At 42.1% G+C, this 20,086-nt stretch overlaps 1 protein-coding gene across 5 annotated transcripts in view; it reads right to left on the reverse strand.

The window, feature by feature from the left end:
* Positions 1 to 20,086, reverse strand: part of cdh22 (cadherin 22) — a 252,061-nt gene that overhangs the window by 204,260 nt on the left and 27,715 nt on the right. For 3 of the 5 annotated variants that reach the window (XM_090242335.1, XM_090242336.1, XM_090242337.1), the window contains exon 2: positions 18,286 to 18,377. The exons of the other annotated variants lie outside the window; for them this stretch is intronic. The gene's annotated coding sequence lies outside the window, so the exon portion shown is untranslated. The remainder of the gene's footprint in view (positions 1 to 18,285; positions 18,378 to 20,086) is intronic. 5 annotated transcript variants of the gene reach the window in all.

A 20,086-nucleotide genomic window follows, 5' to 3' on the forward strand; every position in this document is an offset into this window, starting at 1 on the left:
CCCCTCCTCAGTGAAGCTAGGAAACTCTGAACTATTTCAGAAAATATAATGTTACTGTAATTATGATTCAAGTTCTCAAAGACGGCCAGGATGAACGTCATTTGAGAATCCACTATTGTGTGTTATTGATAGCCAGGCTCATGTCTAGAGATGTGCCTCCAGAATAATTGTCCCAGGGAACTTTAGAAATAGAAAATGCCTCAACAAAACAGCTTCAGAGAAATGGAAGAATGACAATGGCAAAGATGTCAGTCTTAATACTCCTCTTATCAACGTTATTGATTTGTCATTCGACCAGCAATCTCACGTCACTGAGGAGAAAAGAAAGGCTCAGCTGTACTTTTGGAGAAGGTCCAATGGTCAATCTGAATAAATCCCTCTCCAACACACACAGACAGTGGTCAATCTGAATAAATCCCTCTCCAACACACACAGACAGTGGTCGATCTGAATAAATCCCTCTCCAACACACACAGACAGTGGTCGATCTGAATAAATCCCTCTTCAACACACACAGACAGTGGTCAATCTGAATAAATCCCTCTCCAACACACACAGACAGTGGTCAATCTGAATAAATCCCTCTCCAACACACACAGACAGTGGTCGATCTGAATAAATCCCTCTCCAACACACACAGACAGTGGTCAATCTGAATAACTCCCTCTCCAACACACACAGACAGTGGTCGATCTGAATAAATCCCTCTCCAACACACACAGACAGTGGTCGATCTGAATAAATCCCTCTCCAACACACACAGACAGTGGTCAATCTGAATAAATCCCTCTCCAACACACACAGACAGTGGTCGATCTGAATAAATCCCTCTCCAACACACACAGACAGTGGTCGATCTGAATAAATCCCTCTCCAACACACACAGACAGTGGTCGACCTGAATAAATCCCTCTCCAACACACACAGACAGTGGTCGATCTGAATAAATCCCTCTCCAACACACACAGACAATGGTCAATCTGAATAAATCCCTCTCCAACACACACAGACAGTGGTCAATCTGAATAAATCCCTCTCCAACACACACAGACAGTGGTCGATCTGAATAAATCCCTCTCCAACACACACAGACAGTGGTCAATCTGAATAAATCCCTCTCCAACACACACAGACAGTGGTCAATCTGAATAAATCCCTCTCCAACACACACAGACAGTGGTCGACCTGAATAAATCCCTCTCCAACACACACAGACAGTGGTCGATCTGAATAAATCCCTCTCCAACACACACAGACAATGGTCAATCTGAATAAATCCCTCTCCAACACACACAGACAGTGGTCAATCTGAATAAATCCCTCTCCAACACACACAGACAGTGGTCGATCTGAATAAATCCCTCTCCAACACACACAGACAGTGGTCAATCTGAATAAATCCCTCTCCAACACACACCGACAGTGGTCAATCTGAATAAATCCCTCTCCAACACACACAGACAGTGGTCGATCTGAATAAATCCCTCTCCAACACACACAGACAGTGGTCGATCTGAATAAATCCCTCTCCAACACACACAGACAGTGGTCGACCTGAATAAATCCCTCTCCAACACACACAGACAGTGGTCGATCTGAATAAATCCCTCTCCAACACACACAGACAATGGTCAATCTGAATAAATCCCTCTCCAACACACACAGACAGTGGTCAATCTGAATAAATCCCTCTCCAACACACACAGACAGTGGTCAATCTGAATAAATCCCTCTCCAACACACACAGACAGTGGTCAATCTGAATAAATCCCTCTCCAACACACACAGACAGTGGTCGATCTGAATAAATCCCTCTCCAACACACACAGACAGTGGTCGATCTGAATAAATCCCTCTCCAACACACACAGACAGTGGTCAGTCTGAATAAATCCCTCTCTCTCTACAGCCTCTAACACTCAAACTTAAACTTTCTCTGAGATGCTTTGTTTTAGCGGTATCCTGAGAGAAATGCCTGTCCGGTTGCCCTTAAGAGTACCAATGAAGTTTCACTTACTTTTCAATCACTGTCACAGGGTCTGACATTAAGTTAATGTTCTCGAGATACCTGGACCTTCAATGAAAGACTGGCACTTGTTCGTCGACATCATTACCCTTGTTCAGTACCTCTAAATGCATCTCCAAAAACCCATTGGCACCCAACATGAGTTGACTCTCTCTCTCTTTAGTTCCTGTTTCTACTTCTCTCCATTATGTGGCACTCGTTGACCTGATAAGCACAAGCTCTCAAGTGGCTCTCTTGTTTTGAGTGAGTGAGTGAGAAAGAGAGACTAGATCATAGCAGCAAAAAGAAGGAGGGAACTGAGACAGGGGCGTAGATCAGACAGAGGGAATCAGGAAAGGACAATGGGGTTTATAAGTCATGTCACAAGAGAATTCACAAAGAGGGACAGTAACAGATGAGCCACAACAAGCATTGTGAAAATGTTCTGGTTTTGTTACATTAAATGCACAAAGACCAAAAAGGTATATTTTTTTGCTGAAGAGCTACATGTGGCATATTATCACATAAAGAAATAAGATGAGATCACAGAAGATAATTATTAGATGATAGTAGTGATGAAATAATGGACACATTTTGGCATAACACAAGTGTCATGGACACATCAATTGATATTGGGCCACTATATTTCTACATTCCCATAACCGACTGGGTAGCTTTCCCTTTTTTGCTCCATTTTCACATTAGTTTCAACTGAAAACAGAAGTTAAATTAATATTAAAATTAGCTGCCTGCTGAGCATAAGAGAAATTAATATTAAAATTAGCTGCCTGCTGCGCATAGAACTTGCTAATCATACCCTGCCAGAGAGAAGAATTCCCTCCTGTTCTCTTAGCCATAACCAGAAAAAAGACGTTGATTATTTTTTCTGTTTACGGGGCGAAAGCCACAAAGTAAGAGTCAAAGAGTGTCTGTCATCAAGATACTGTATGTTCCAATCGCATCCGACGAGCCTTCATGGTCGGTCTTATGATCTCAGTGACATTAAAAGGTAACCGTTTTTCTTGCTTGGGGAGAACAGGCAAACAGGCCCATTGCTGTGGGAGATCCCGAGGGATGCACTGCACAAGGATGACATACATTAGTCTTTAGAGTTCCCTTCCCTGTTCGATCGCGTTCAACAAAGCAGCATGTTCTACCAAGCCTCAGCCATTAGAGGAGACGGACTTGACTGCAGAATCTATAAAACAAGGGACCAAAGATGTTGACTGGACAAGGCCCATTTAGCCGGGCCACATTGTTAGTTAAATGGTGAATCTAGCTGCCACGGAGAGGAGATTGCACACCACCTGATTTACAAGGTCTCTTGTTCCAAGGTGCACCTTCCGCAGGAAAGGCAAGAGAGCGGCCATGGCCAAGGCCAAAATCAAAGTATTTTAGATTAGCCAGGTTCAAGATTAAATGGTAACTCTTAACCCCAATTTCAGCCTTTGCCCAACCCCTTCAAATAAATAAAAAAAATGCATTCAGATGAGAAGTTGTGGGTGGGGAGGATTGTTCAAATATATTTATTTTGAGGGTGGGTAAATGTAGTTGTACCAGATCTAAACGCTTTCTCCCTAAAGCATTCTTAACAGAAGTCCACTGGCGTGCTCTGATAATATAATGATCTGCGTTGCAAGCCAATGCGGCTTTGGACAGTTAGCTCATAGTGGTAAGGAGCCGAGTTCTTAACATCTATTGCCACTTGCGGTGTAAGTTTGAAATGTGGAGTCACATTTATTGTGGAATTGTGTTGGAAATAAAAGCGCAATCATCACCTAGAAAATGAAGATTATGAGCTCAACTCAATCCAACCCGCATTGCCATATTCACACAGTAGCTCTTTTTCCAATGGTCAAAACTTTTCCGAATTAGAAGTCTGTGGGCACGGGATGAATATTCCAAAAGGATTTGGAAGAAGGAAAAAAGAATCTGCCTCATGTGGGATTAGAAGTGTTGAACTATGAGCCAACTGTTTTTACAGGACCAATCAGTCGTAGCAGTTGGGTAACGAGTTGACATGACCACCATGTTCATCTATTTCTTGTTACGATGGATGTAACCACGAATATAAGCGTATAATCCTCATAGCCTACATGTTTTTTTTTACTTCGTAAAAGCACATCGATGTGTATGAAACGGTACGCAAAAATGTTGAATTTGGTCATATACAGAAATGTACCTTATTACCTTTTGAATTTTGTGTAACTTCAGTAGTCTAGGCAAGGAAGCATCATGCAAAATATATTAGGACACTCCAATTACCAAGACCATTACCAAATAAGGCGTGCTGTCACCTGCTTTTATAGTAAGCCTTTAGGTGGTACCATCCAGTATATCCAGAAGGGAGTGCACTTCATATCAAACCCCTCCCGGACAGTCAAAATGAACACCAGAATCGACTTGTTTCATTATAACTTTGCCTAAAACATTTGCTTTTCAATGATAGATCGATCTATCACTTTTTATGAAACTTACTTTAGAAAAGATACTAGTAGTATACTGCTACCGGCCATTTTGTGGACAGTATTTTTCTAATATCAGAAGTTCCAGTGTTCTCATTTTAATTTTCAGAACACAGAGTACTTCCTCACCCTTCAGAGGGGGATCCATCACCTCTTCTCCATTCTGCATAAGATCTAGAGGAGCCCAGAACAACAGAGCCATACTGACCTTTTGTCATAGAAGCCTTTTACTGTAGCTGTTACAGTAGGCCTCAGAGTCCCAGATACAAAGGAAGTGCACTAGCTATTGTTTTTAAGGGAAAGGTCAGAGCAGACCCAGCTTACAAATGTTGGTTCCAAGAATGTTGTGGCAAACTAAACAATGACCTTTAGAGAATGTTCCAGAAGCAGTGTTAGCTGGGGATTCTCCATTAACATGCCTCTTTTGGGAGTTTTCAATGGAAATACAAAATAGTACGAGGAAGATAGCAGTTGAAATAACAATACATATTTCAACTAGGCCCAATTCGTTATCAACTTTGGCAATATGTGGCTGAGCTGTCAATCAAAATATCTAACATGACTTCACGTTTAGAAACAACACGTCACTGTCAATCCTTAAACCATTAGTTTTGGCTGCAGAGCCAAACACGCTCTTGAAAGAGCCTTCATTTCTTCTGGGAAGTGACATGCTTTGGTTGTGGGTTCTCCCCTGAAACCTGCCTACGCGCCATATTCACCTGTCAGATCAACAGTTGTGTACCAAATGGCACCCTATTCCCTATTTAGTGCACTACTTTATAGGCCCTGGTCAAAAGTAGTGCACTAAATAGGGAATAGGGTTTGCAACGCACCCACAGTCTGGAGCCCGGGTAGCACCCCTTCCTGCAGCTGCCAACTCCACAAAGTCTTCCAAAAACAAACCTTTCACTTCAGAATTCCATCATCCTCTGCACACACACAGCCTATATCACTTAAAAAAACACACAACACAATCACACACTATAATGGTAGAGAAAACAGAGTGACAAAAACACACAGTTATACTATGTACTGCTGCACGTGACAAAACTTGAAAAACACTCTCGCCTTCTCACACACACCCTCTCACACACACAGTTAAAATGCTGACATCTTATCTATAGTAGTAACGTGTAATATATATACTGTGGGTACATGTCATGCTATCTCATTTACAGATCCAAGTGTATAGCTCCATTACCACTGTTGACATGTTCCTATACTTTCCTTTCCTTTAGGAACCACAAAGATCACTTCTATGTGTGTGTGTGTGTGTGTGTGTGTGTGCTGACGGATATGGACATAATATTCTTGCAGGACTGCCTGTAGTTGGGTCAGACCAAAGTAGAGTTAGCTTAAGTCACTAGTGAGTGAGGGCATCTACAGCCAACCGTTCAGACGGCTCCAGCTAGCAGTTTTAACACTTGCGCTCCTTTAAAAAAATATATATTATTTATGTTGCACTGTTGGTAGTAAGTGCACTTGATTCAGAAGCCCTGTGCACCGGGTAGGTAAAGAGTTCCCATTTTGAACCATTTCATTTGTCTTTAAAGACAAATTCTGCTGGCCCGGAAAATGTGTGGCTAATTCGAGTTGGCCTACTGCACTAGCCAATCGGAATGGCTCAACTCACCGGTCATACGGCTTCCATGACCCGGCCACAGCAAAGTTTGATACTAGTCTACATAAGATTTCATAACTTTTAAAAATCCATGACCAGAGAGAAACCGTCAAAGAATACAGCAAAGAGCTGCAGTTTTTAACTTCTTCAGGCTAGGGTCCTTTTTTCTCAATTTCCGCCTGACTGACGTGCCCAAAGTAAACTGCCTGTTGCTCAGGCCCTGAAACCAGGATATTCATATAATTGGCACCATTGAAGAGAAAACACTTTGAACTTTGTAGAAATGTTAAAATAATGTTTGAGACTATAACACAATAGATATGTTAGGAGAAAATCCAAAGAAAGAAAGATTTTATTTTTTTGAGAGCCCATACTCTTACAATGGAAAGTATAGGGAAATAATTCAATCTAGCTCACAGTATGCAATTCCTATGGCTTCCACAGGGTGTAAGCACTCTATGTTCAAGGTTTCAGGCTGGTCTCTTCCAAAACAGGGAAGAATAATGAGTTTTAGTACTGGGACACACTATTGGAAATTCGTGTTTGGCGTGCGAGGAAGACGCACCTGCTAATATAGGATTCCTATTTCATACTCCTTTCTGTATGAAATATTATAGTTTGAATACATTTTAGGGTATCTGAGGAGTCAATAGAAATTTATTTTGATTTGTTTTAACAAAGTTTAGTGGTAGATTTTTGGATTCCTTTCTCTGCATGTTGAACGAGTGGATTACTCAAGTCAATGGCGCCAACTAAACTGACTTTTTGGGATATAAAGAAGGATTTTATCTAACAAAACGACACTACATGTTATAGCTGGGACCCTTTTGATGACAAATCAGAGGAAATCTTTCAAAAAGTAAGTGAATATTTAATCGCTATTTGTGAATTTATGAAACCTGTGCCAGGGGAAAAATATTTTGATGTGGGCGCGCCGTCCTCAAACAATCGCATGGCATGCTTCCGCTGTAATGGCTACTGTAACTCGGACAGTGCAGTTAGATTAACAAGAATTTAAGCTTTTAACCGATGTGACACTTGTATGTACCTACATGTTTAATATCAGGTAGCGGGACGCCTATCCCAGAGTGAGTTTTTATTCAGCACTGTCAACACTTTTTATTCAACACTATTACAAAAAACAAACACACACATCTCCCTACTTCCACTCGCACTGCAGCTGCAATTAATAAGTAGCCAAGTGTATTGATATCCCTGCCTTTCTATTATTACTAGCAGCTCGTTGTGTCTATTTTAATATCAAGGAATATTTCACTTTCTCTGGTCATAGGAACAAAGTGAATTTGTACATGAGGTAGATGCGGTGCGACTCGAGTTTCGCCATCGGGTGGAAGACTGTCCTCTTGCTCTGGTTAGTCTCACTGGAGGAAAGGAAGGAGAGATTGGTGGACCCTCTGCTGCGCACTTCAGTGCGTTCAAGACAACTGGAAAAAAATGAGATCTGACTGGGAAAAATATTTTTGAACGGTCATCCAATCCCAAGTGAAACTCTGGCATCTTTCTAGAGCCCAAACTTTCTGACCTGAAGGTCACTGACCTGAAGGTCACTGACCTTATGATTTGACCTAATTTTTCTGTCCAAGTTCCCAATTGTATTGAAAGCACCATGACCATCACAAGCAGGTACCATCATTTAAGTAAAATAAAAAAGCTAATTATTTGCTAATTATTTAAATTTATGCTCAGCCGTGTCTCGCAAGTGCTACACCAACTAATCTATTTTGTTATCAAAGCTTGAGTTTTGCAATATAATATGGTCTGAGAAGAACAATATTGTCAGGCCAGGCATTGAGCCAACATGGTGTGATAATGTATCAGGCCTACAATACAAACCTCATTCCTACAGAAGTTTTTATTAGGTTCTTCTTAAAAATGTTTAAGTCATGTACCCTCATTTTCTCCCCAATTTTCGTGATATCCAATTGCGATCTTGTCTCATCGCTGCAACTCCCCAACGGGCTCGGGAGAGGCGAAGGTCGAGTCATGCATCCTCTGAAACATAACCAGCCAAACTACGCTCCTTAACACCCGCCAGCTTAACTCGTAAGCCAGCCGCAACAATGTGTCAGAGGAAACACCGTTCAACTGACAACCAAAGTCAGCATGCAGGCACCCGGACCGCCACAAGTAGTCGCTAGAGCGCAAATGAGCCAAGTAAAGCCCCAACGGCCAAACCCTCCCCTTACCCTAGACGACGCTGGGCCAATTGTGCGCCGCCCTATGGGACTCCCGGTCACGGCCGGTTGTTACACAGCCTGGGAACGAACCCGGGTCTGTAGTGACGCCTCAAGCCCTGTGATGCAGTGCCTTAAACCGCTGCGCCCTCGGCTTGATTTTTGACTGCGAAAGTGATTTTGACCACTGACATAAAAAAAGGGTAGGTAGCATAAACGTAACCACATGTAACATATGGATATGCATTCGTATACACATCAAAAGTCCCAATGCAAAGTTACACCACACATTTCTATTTTTGGAGTTATTACATAAAACCCATCAGAATTCCAAAGAATGCCAGAAAGAAAATACAGGGTGTGATGTAATATGGAGGACCTGGGAAGCCAGGCTCCCTATAATGTAAACTCCAATAGAAATCATTTGCACGCATGACTAGTGGGTTCAATTTATTTTTCAGCCAACCATTGTGTATTTCCATTTGCGGAATATTTAGGTAAAGCCTGGAATAAAAGAAAAAAGGGCTACCTATAATTAAATAATACAAATATTTAGCTTTTATGTGGTAAATGGCACGTGTGTATATACGTAGATTGTGTATAGGCTTGTCTCCCACATGAATCTCCTCTCTGTGCCAGACTGGGTTCAAATGCCTTCTGCTTAATTGTTCTGTATATGTTATGTATATTTGTTTTTACTGCTACAGTGCCTTGCGAAAGTATTCGGCCCCCTTGAACTTTGCGACCTTTTGCCACATTTCAGGCTTCAAACATAAAGATATAAAACTGTATTTTTTTGTGAAGAATCAACAACAAGTGGGACATAATCATGAAGTGGAACGACATTTATTGGATATTTCAAACTTTTTTAACAAATCAAAAACTGAAAAATTGGGCGTGCAAAATTATTCAGCCCCCTTAAGTTAATACTTTGTAGCGCCACCTTTTGCTGCGATTACAGCTGTAAGTTGCTTGGGGTATGTCTCTATCAATTTTGCACATCGAGAGACTGAAATGTTTTCCCATTCCTCCTTGCAAAACAGCTCGAGCTCAGTGAGGTTGGATGGAGAGCATTTGTGAACAGCAGTTTTCAGTTCTTTCCACATATTCTCGATTGGATTCAGGTCTGGACTTTGACTTGGCCATTCTAACACCTGGATATGTTTATTATTGAACCATTCCATTGTAGATTTTGCTTTATGTTTTGGATCATTATCTTGTTGGAAGACAAATCTCCGTCCCAGTCTCAGGTCTTTTGCAGACTCCATCAGGTTTTCTTCCAGAATGGTCCTGTATTTGGCTCCATCCATCTTCCCATCAATTTTAACCATCTTCCCTGTCCCTGCTGAAGAAAAGCAGGCCCAAACCATGATGCTGCCACCACCATGTTTGACAGTGGGGATGGTGTGTTCAGGGTGATGAGCTGTGTTGCTTTTACGCCAAACATAACGTTTTGCATTGTTGCCAAAAAGTTCAATTTTGGTTTCATCTGACCAGAGCCCCTTCTTCCACATGTTTGGTGTGTCTCCCAGGTGGCTTGTGGCAAACTTTAAACAACACTTTTTATGGATATCTTTAAGAAATGGCTTTCTTCTTGCCACGCTTCCATAATGGCCAGATTTGTGCAATATATGACTGATTGTTGTCCTATGGACAGAGTCTCCCACCTCAGCTGTAGATCTCTGCAGTTCATCCAGAGTGATCATGGGCCTCTTGGCTGCATCTCTGATCAGTCTTCTCCTTGTATGAGCTGAAAGTTTAGAGGGACGGCCAGGTCTTGGTAGATTTGCAGTGGTCTGATACTCCTTCCATTTCAATATTATCGCTTGCACAGTGCTCCTTGGGATGTTTAAAGCTTGGGAAATCTTTTTGTATCCAAATCCGGCTTTAAACTTCTTCACAACAGTATCTCGGACCTGCCTGGTGTGTTCCTTGTTCTTCATGATGCTCTCTGCGCTTTTGACGGACCTCTGAGACTATCACAGTGCAGGTGCATTTATACGGAGACTTGATTACACACAGGTGGATTGTATTTATCATCATTAGTCATTTAGGTCAACATTGGATCATTCAGAGATCCTCACTGAACTTCTGGAGAGAGTTTGCTGCACTGAAAGTAAAGGTGCTGAATAATTTTGCACGCCCAATTTTTCAGTTTTTGATTTGTTAAAAAAGTTTGAAATATCCAATAAATGTCGTTCCACTTCATGATTGTGTCCCACTTGTTGTTGATTCTTCACAAAAAAATACAGTTTTATATCTTTATGTTTGAAGCCTGAAATGTGGCAAAAGGTCGCAAAGTTCAAGGGGGCCGAATACTTTCGCAAGGCACTGTATATATAATTGTTTGGATAACCTTGTTTCCTATTATGTATTGATTTGTACCTTCATTTTTTAAATTCTTTACAAAATGCGAACTGCAGAGAACCCCGGAAGAAGAATTATCAATGAATTGTCACAGCAAATTATTGTAAGGTTTGTTTATGTGCTAATTAATCCCATAAGGGATGGGTTACCAACTGGCGATTTGACAAGGAAAATGTATTTTAATTCATTCATTCATACAAGCAAATACTTTGAAGTTATTACATTAAAGTAAACCAAAGTTTTTGAAATACATAACGCCATCTAACCAGTTATCAAAGAATGTTAGTTACAGTTATCTTAGCCAGCAAGCTAGCCAGACAGCTAACATGAGCCATTTAGCCAATTAGCTATTATACCTAGCCAGCCTAGCCAACCACCACGGTAATGGTCGGTAAGCTAGAGCCAAACTACTGGAAACCAGCTAGAACACAACTAAAACATAACAGCAGATTAAAAGTAAAGAGAGCAGAGACTTACAGACTGATAGCAGACAGAGTTAGTTACCAAAGCAAGGGGGAGGCAGCCACTTCACTGGGCCAAAATCTAAAGTAGATTGATTCCAGATGTTAGCTAATGCGTTAGCACTAAAAGTTACAAAACTCCCGTATCCTAATCGACAGAGTTGATCAAACAAAAAGGAGAACAGATGAGGTACTAAACAGGTATGATTTTCTCTTTCGTCTTGAGCCCACGGCAAGTAAGCACCAGAGCCTGCGTGCTAACGGGTTCCCACTAGATAATACAGCCATAAAGTCTGTGAAAAGCATGAGTTGATGCTAACGTTAGTTAGCATACGAATTCTGAAGCACAGAGTAAATCCTCCATATGACGTTGAGAAATAGTATATTGTGGCCACACAGCGTTGTTACATTGGTGAGTAAAAACTCATGCTTCCTACCCTTTAAGTGGTCTGGACTGTTTTTACTTAGACCTCAAAACATGTGTAAATAGCGCCGCCGGTCTTTCCTGAATAATTAACTGGGCAAAATCATAGGCTACACATTCATTATGGAGAATATGGCTGCAGCTATTCCAAGGCAGCCGAGCCTGGTGAGCTCCATGTTATTTACAGAGTTGAGCACTCAAACATTTAATCAGGGGCAGAAAATTGCATGTTCCTTACCTGGAAAACCTAGTCAAAGTGGAGTTAACGTCGTAGACCTTTGCCAACCTCTTTCACAATCTCTGCTGCTATTGGTTGGCCTCTCTGTAATTACAGGTGAGATTGATGTTTGCCATTTCAGCAGGAGGGCGAGGCAGCTTCACGGAGATAATATGATAAAGTTTGTCGGCCATGTTTGTGTGACCACTACTAATGAAGTGGGAGTAGGAGTTACTGAGCAGTGTAGTTTCAGTTCACTGGATGGTTTCTTTGAGTGCATCGATACGATGTGATTAAACCGGCGGCCATGTTTGCTTGAACACTAAAGGCCGTGGCCACATTGAGATTGTGTCTGAGTATTTCGGATTGGTTAATGCTTTTTTAAATGGGTGTCATCATCCATTGCAGGATGAATGACAACGGGGATGGCTGTCCGTCAAAAAATGCAAAAACTGTGCTTATGTGGAAAGGGTTCTACTTGGAACTAAAAGTGTTCCACCTATAACAGCCTTGGGCAAAGGTCACCCCGGGTATGCGGCCCGCGACCTGATTCAATACTGCCTGCGGAATCAAATAACATTTTATTGGTCACATACACGTGATTAGCAGTTTTATTGCGGGTGTAGCGAAATGCTTGTGCTTCTAGCTCTGATAGTACAGTAATATCTAACAAGTAATATCAAACAAATTACACAACATATACCCAATACACACAAATCTAAGTAGGAATGAATTAAGACTATATACATCTGGACGAGCAATGTCAGAGCGGAACGGACTAAGATACAGTAGAATAGTATAGAAAAAACAGTATATACATATGAGATGAGTAATGCAAGACATGTAAACATGATTAAGTGACCAAGATATCGTAGAATAGTGCAGAATACAGTATATACATATGAGATGAGCAATGCCAGGTATGTAAACATTATGTGACTGTGATACTGTAGAATAGTGCAGAATACAGTATATACATATGAGATGAGTAATGCCAGGTATGTAAACATTATGTGACTGTGATACTGTAGAATAGTGCAGAATACAGTATATACATATGAGATGAGTAATGCCAGGTATGTAAACATTATGTGACTGTGATACTGTAGAATAGTGCAGAATACAGTATATACATATGAGATGAGTAATGCCAGGTATGTAAACATTATGTGACTGTGATACTGTAGAATAGTATAGAATACAGTATATACATATGAGATGAGTAATGCCAGGTATGTAAACATTTAAGTGACTAGTGTTCCATTCCTTAAAGTGGCCAGTGATTCCTAGTCTATGCCTATAGGCAGAAGCCTCTAATGTGCTAGTGATGGCTGTTTAACAGTCTGATGGCCTTGAAATAGAAGCTGTTTTTCAGTGTCTCGGTCTCAGCTTTGATGCACATATACTGACCTCGCCTTCTGGATGATAGCGGCGTGAACAGGCTGTGGCTCGGGTGGTTGATGTCCTTGATTATCTTTTTAGCCTTCATGTGACATCGGGTGTTGTAGGTGTCCTGGAGGGCAGGTAGTTTGCCCACGGCAATACATTGGGCAGACCAAACCCCCCTCTGGAGAGCCTTGCCGTTGCGGACAGTGCAGTTGCCATACTAGGCAGTGATACAGTCCGACAGGATGCTTTCAATTGTGCATCTGTAAACATTTGTGAGGGTTTTAGGTGACAAGACAAATGTCTTTAGCCTCCTGAGATTGATGAGGCACTGTTGAGCCTTCTCACCACAATGTCTGTGTGGGTGGTCCAGTTCAGTTTGTCAGCAATGTGTACGCAAGGGCCTTTTGCACATCAGATGTACAGCCTTGTCAAAGCCTTCAAGGGAAAATTACTCATCCTGACCCGTCAAGTAGAAGCTAACAATCTCACCCACCTTCTGATTCAACTAGTCTGTTCCCTATCAGATGACCAGCGGGAGAAGTATACATCACTGCTGCGTGCTTTGAACAGTGATTTTTCTCGTCGTTTAGAGAATTTCAAAGTGTTGGAAAATGACATGCTGTTGGTTTCCTCTCGTTTCACCTTCAATGTGGATAACTCTCCCACTGACCTGCAACTTGAGCTTATCGATCTTCAGTCTGATGCAGTGATTGGAGAACTATTCAAAACGACGACACTGATGAGGTTCTATACAAAACTTTCCAAAGATTAGGAGTCATGCTCAGAAGATGTTTGTACTGTTTGGGTCAAACTATGGATGTGAACAGACATTTTCAGTGATGAAATATAACAAGTCAAGGCATCATTTCTTACTGACGCTCACCTCACAGCAATCCTGCGCATAGCAACGTCAGAAACTATACCTGACACTACTCTAGTCAATGCCTATCAGGGGCTTCATTCCTCACACTGATAGCGTAGTTTAAATGTAATGTTGAACTCTCTCTCTCTTTGTGTTTTTGTGCATACCCGTTAACACGAGTTCTGTCTGTGGTGTTGAATGCAGTCTACTTTTCCCTCCGTGTAGTTCATTGCATGTTTAATAATAAAAATACCTACCAAAAGGAGAACACGGAAGAGTTTATTTCTGTGCATGTTACAAAAGTAAAATAAGTAGCATATCTAGATGTGATTTACAGTAGATATATCTGTCAACACAGTCACACACATGATGTATAATCCTATAATAATATATTTTAATGTGGCCCTACGTGGAAAAATAATTGTCCAGTCCTGACCTATAATCAAAAAGAGTTCTTCAGAGGTTTCCCCTATGGGTTCTATATAGCACCTTTTTATCTAAGGGTGTAGTTGACTTGAGTTGTCCTTTTGAAGGACAAAAACAGACAACGATGTTCTTCATGTACGATTTCATCCGTGGTCATATGTCTCAGTGTGGCTGTACTTTAAGGCTAGGGAGTAAATCAAAATATGTTCATAAAACAGGGATAGTCTAACACTGAAAGTCTTAAATACAGGCCCTTCCCAACAACGCAGAGAGAGAAACAAATAACAAGGAATAAATACACAATAGTAACGATAACTTGGCTATATACACGGGGTACCAGTACCGAGTCGATGTGCAGGGATACGAGGTAGATATATACATATACGGTGCATTCTGAAATGATTCAGACCCCTTGACTTTTTCCATATTTTGTTACAGCCTTATTTTAAATTGATTAAATGGTCAATCTACACACAATACCCCATAAAAGCAAAAACATGTTTTTAGAAATGTTTGCAAATTAGAAAAACAAGTGAAATATCATATTTACATAACTATTCAGATCCTTTACTCAGTACTTTGTTGAAGCACCTTTTGCAGCAATTACAGCCACGAGTCTTCTTGGGTATGACGCTATAAGCTTGGCACGCCTGTATTTGAGGAGTTTCTCCCATTCGTCTCTGCAGATTCTCTAACGCTCTGTCAGGTTGGATGGGGAGTGTCGCTGCACATCTTTTTTAGGTCTCTCCAGAGATGTTCGATCTGGTTCAAGTCCGGGCTCTGGCTGGGCCACTCAAGGATATTCCGAGACTTGTCCTGAAGTCACCCCTGCGTTATCTTGGCTGTGTGCTAAGGGTCGTTGTCCTGTTGGCAGGTGAACCGTCGCCCCCAGTCTGAGGTCCTGAGCAGGTTTTCATCAAGGATCACTCAGTACTTCGCTCCGTTCAACTTTCCCTCGATCGTTGGGTTCTTGGTCACCTCCCGCACCAAGGCCCTTCTCACCAGATTGCTCAGTTTGGACGAGCAGCCAGCTCTAGGACGTGTCTTGGTAGTTCTAAACTTCTTCCATTTAAGACTGATGGAGGCCACAGTGTTCTTGGGGACCTTCAATACTGCAAACATTTTTTGGTACCCTTTCCCAGATCTGTGTCTCGACACTATCCTGTCTCGGAGCTCTATGGACATTTCCTTCAACGTTATGGCTTGGTCTTTGCTCTGACATGCACTGTCAACTGTGGGACCTTATATAGACGGCTGTGAGAGCCTTTCCAAATTATGTCCAATCAATTGAATTTACCACAGGTGGACTCCAATCAAGTTGTATGAACATCTCAGAGGTGGTCAATGGAAACAGGATGCACCTGAGCTCAATTTCGAGTCTCATAGCAAAGGGTCTGAATACTTATGTAAATAAGGTGTTGTTTTTCTAAAAACCTGTTTTCTCTTTGTCATTATGGGGTATTGTGTGTAGATTGATGAGAAAAATAAATAATTTAATACATTTTAGAATAAGGCTGTAACGTAACAAAATGTGGAAAAAGTAATGAGGTAAGGAACAAGTGACCTGGCAACATAATTGACAAACGGTAGCAGCAAGGTATGTGATAAATCAAAAGAGTCAATGCAGGTAGTTACATAGTTAACCAATAGCAACCCGTACAAACTACACTATGTGGACACAGATTTGGTCATGCAGGGTATTTAGCAGTCTTATGGCTTGGGCGTAGAAGCGGTAGAAGCTGTTCAGAGTCCTGTTGGTTCCAGACTTGGTCCATCGGTACTGGGTGCCGTGCGCTAGAAAAGAGACAGTCTGACGTGGTTGGCTGGAGTTGGACAATTTGTTAGGGCCTGCATGGCAGGGAGCTCGGCCCCAGTGATGTACTGGTCCGTATGCACTATTATCTGTAGTGCCTTGCAGTCGGATGTCAAGCAGTTGCCATACCAAGCGGTGAGGCAACTAGTCAAGATGCTCAATGTTGCTTCTGTATAACATTTTAAAGGATCTGAGGGCCCATGCCGAATCTTTTAAGCCTCCTAGGTGGGCGGGGCATATCGTGCCCTCTTCACGACTTTGTTGGTGAGTGTGGACCACAATAATTTTGTGGGAATGTGGACACCGAGGAACTTGAAGCTCGTGACCTGCTCCACTACAGCCCCGTCGATGTGGATGGGGGCGGGCTCAGCGCTCCTTTTCCTGTAGTCCCCGATCAGCTTGTTTCTCTTTCTAATATTGAGGGAGATGGTGTTGTCCTGGCACCACACTGTCAGGTCTCTGACCTCCTCCTTGTAGGCTATCGTCATCTGTGATCAGGCCTACCACGTTGTGTTGTCACTGAACTTTATGGTGTTGGAATATGAGGGGACTAAGCACGCATACCCTGTGGGGCCACCGTGTTGAGGGTCAGTGTGGCAGATGTGTTGTTGACTGCCCTCATCATATGGGGGCAGCCCATCATGAAGTCCAGGATCCAATTGCAGAAGGAGGTGTGCAATCCCAGGCTCGTTAACTTAGTGATGAGCTTGGAGTGCACTATGGTGTTGAATTCTGAGATGTAGTCAATGAACAGCATTCTCAAGTATCTGTTATTTTTTGTCCAGATGGGAAAGGGCAGTGTGGAGTGCAATAGAGATTGCATCATCTGTGGATCTGTTTGGGATGATGGTGTTGATTTGAGCCATGACCAGCCTTTCAAGCATTTCATGGCTACAGATGAGTGCAATGCAATAGTCATTTAGACAGGTTTCCTTGGCATTCTTGGGCACAGGGACTATTGTAGTCTGCTTGAAACATATGTATTACAGACTGGGTCAGGGAGAGGTTGAAAATATCAGTGAAGACTGTTGGTCAGCGCATGCTCCAAGTATGCTTCCTGGTAATCCGTCTGGCCCTGCGGCCTTGTGAATGTTAACCTGTTTAAAGGTCTTACTCACATCGGCTACGGAGAGCGTCATCACACAGTCAGCCGGAACAGCATGGTTTAGTGTTGCTAGCCTCGAAACAAGAAAATAAGCTTATCATCTGCTTCATCGGACCACTTACGTATTGTGCGTGTCACTGGGACTTCCCTGTTTGAGTTTTTTCTTGTAAGCAGGAATATATAGGATAGCGTTATGGTCAGATTTGCCAAATGGAGAGCGAGGGAGAGCTTTGTATGCGTCTTCTGTGTGTAGTGTAAAGGCTTTCTATAGTTTTTTTGCCTCTAGTTGCACAGGTGACACGCTGGTATAAACTACCAGCTCTCACAGTCTTGTGTCAGAATTAGAGGTTCATCCATGTTTCTCAAATGTCAAAATGTCAAAGTTGTTCCAAACATCAAATTTCAAAGTGTTAAAGGGTAAGTTCAGGCATTAACTCTGAATGGTTAAGGTAAGGGTTAAGTTCAGCAATTAACTCTGAATGGTTAAGGTAAGGGTTAAGGTTAGACATTAACTCTGAATGGTTAAGGTAAGGGTTAAGTTCAGCAATTAACTCTGAATGGTTAAGGTAAGGGTTAAGTTCAGCAATTAACTCTGAATGGTTAAGGTAAGGGTTAAGGTTAGGCATTAACTCTGAATGGTTAAGTTAAGGGTTAAGGTTTGGGATAGGCTTAAACAAAAATTATCAAAAACACCTTTCTATCGAACAACCGTTGGAATCAGAGTCAATCAAATGTATTTATAAAGCCCTTCTTACATCAGCTGATGTCACAAAGTGCTGTACAGACACCCAGCCTAAAACCCCAAACAGCAAGCAATGCAGGTGTAGAAGCACAGTGGCTATGAAAAACTCCCTAGAAATGCCAGAACCTAGGAAGAAACCAGGCTGAGACAGATGCTTATGCCTATCCACCATCCCTTCTACAACCGAAACCTACTTGAAGGTGACAGTGCTCACTGTTGCCCCTAGTGGCTGGTTTCCACGTCCTCTCCTGACGACCTCAGACATGGATGGACGTTGAATACCTGGCTGGAATGAGATAAAAACGGATTTCAGTGCATTTATGTCACTGGCCACTATTAGCGCCGCCTCTGGGTGAGCATTTTCTTATTTGCTTATGGCCCTATACAGCTCGTTGAGTGCGGTCTTAGTGCCAGCATTGGTTTATGGTGGTAAATAGACAGCTATGAAAAATATTGATAAACTCTTGGTAAATTGTATGGTCTACAGCTTATCATGAGGTATTCTAACTAAAGCAAGCAGAACCTCGAGACTCCCTTAATATTAGAGATTGCACACCAGTTAACAAAAAGAGACACACGCCACCTCCCCCCTTGAGCTTACCCGTTCTGTCCTACCGATGTATAGAAAAAAACAGCTAGATTTACAGTGACCATGTCCTTGTTCAGCCACAACTCAGAGAAACATAGTATATCACAGTTCTTCAGGTCAGGTTGATAGGATAGTCTTGAACGGAGCTCATCCAGTTTATTCTCCAGTGATTGCACGTTGGCCAATAGAACGGAGGGTAGAGGCGATTTATCCTTTCTCCGACAGTCTCGTCACTTATCCCGCCTCTATAGTGCCGTTTCCTCCTCCTCAAGGTGTCAGGAATTTAGGCCTGGTACGGGATAATCAATGTATTTCGCCTCTGACTTATTGAATTAGAAATCCTCATCCAAGTCGAGGTTAGTGATAGCTGTTCTGATGTCCAGAAGCACAATTGGTTAGGAGACAGTAAAACATTGGGTATTCCCTCCAGTGCTATTCCCTTCAGAAGGTGTAGTTCAGTTTAATGGACTATTTCTTTGAGTGCATCGATTTGAATAACTGATAGGAGCTAATGAGAACTCTGGAACTAAAGGCTTGTTGTGTAATTAGGGGAAAAGCACAGCAAGGAGGCCCTGTTACTCAACGAGTATCTTCCTTCGCTTTGGGCTTGGATGTTAATTAGCCACAGACTCAGACACTATTTTGCAATGAGTCATGTCTCAGAGGACTTCCGCAGAACCCTGAAAAAAAATGTTTCTCTCTGTTCTTTAGTTATGTTATTGTGACTGAGACTGTCATCCTTATCGAAATCCTAGTCAAAGTAGCTTGAGTTGTCATCGTATCCAAGATGGACACACAAAATAACACCCTAGACTTATGTATGTGGTCAGGAAGGAACAATTTGGGTAAATTACCTTCAATCCAAATCAGCATTCCCCAGATAATTCAGATAAATCGTAAGCAAAAAGGGTGTGTGTAATGTACAATCTAAGGCGGAATGTTAAGTGTGTATAAAACACACATGCACGTAGACATATTCAAGGAAAGGATGAAGCCCAGTGTTGTGTAGGGGTGACTGGAACACAGCCTCTTTGTCAGACTCCCACTGTAAACCGGATCATGTCATTTACTGATTAGACCTTTGTCGAGGCCTAATCTAACGTCGTCTACCTATGGGCCAAAAACAGCTGATCCGCAATGTAGCCCATCCAGGCCCAAGCCTCTCGTCCCTTTTCAGATGAGGCCAATACGGCATTTGGAGAGTACTGTCTAAAAGCGTTCTGTCATGCCTGCCTGCTACTGCCTTGCGGGTCTGAAGATGCGTAATTTTCTCCCAACAAGGGCTCCCATGATAGCCCTCTGCTTTGAGTAGCATTTATTGCCTTTTCCTGCTCAGTGGCCTGTCAAACACATTAATCTGCAGCTAGGCGATGGAGGGAAGGGAAGAGCAAGAGGACAGGAAGACG

The sequence above is a fragment of the Oncorhynchus mykiss genome, chromosome 7, assembly GCF_057628025.1.
Source record: "Oncorhynchus mykiss isolate SJ-2025 chromosome 7, ASM5762802v1, whole genome shotgun sequence".
In the NCBI taxonomy this organism is placed as follows: domain Eukaryota; kingdom Metazoa; phylum Chordata; class Actinopteri; order Salmoniformes; family Salmonidae; genus Oncorhynchus; species Oncorhynchus mykiss.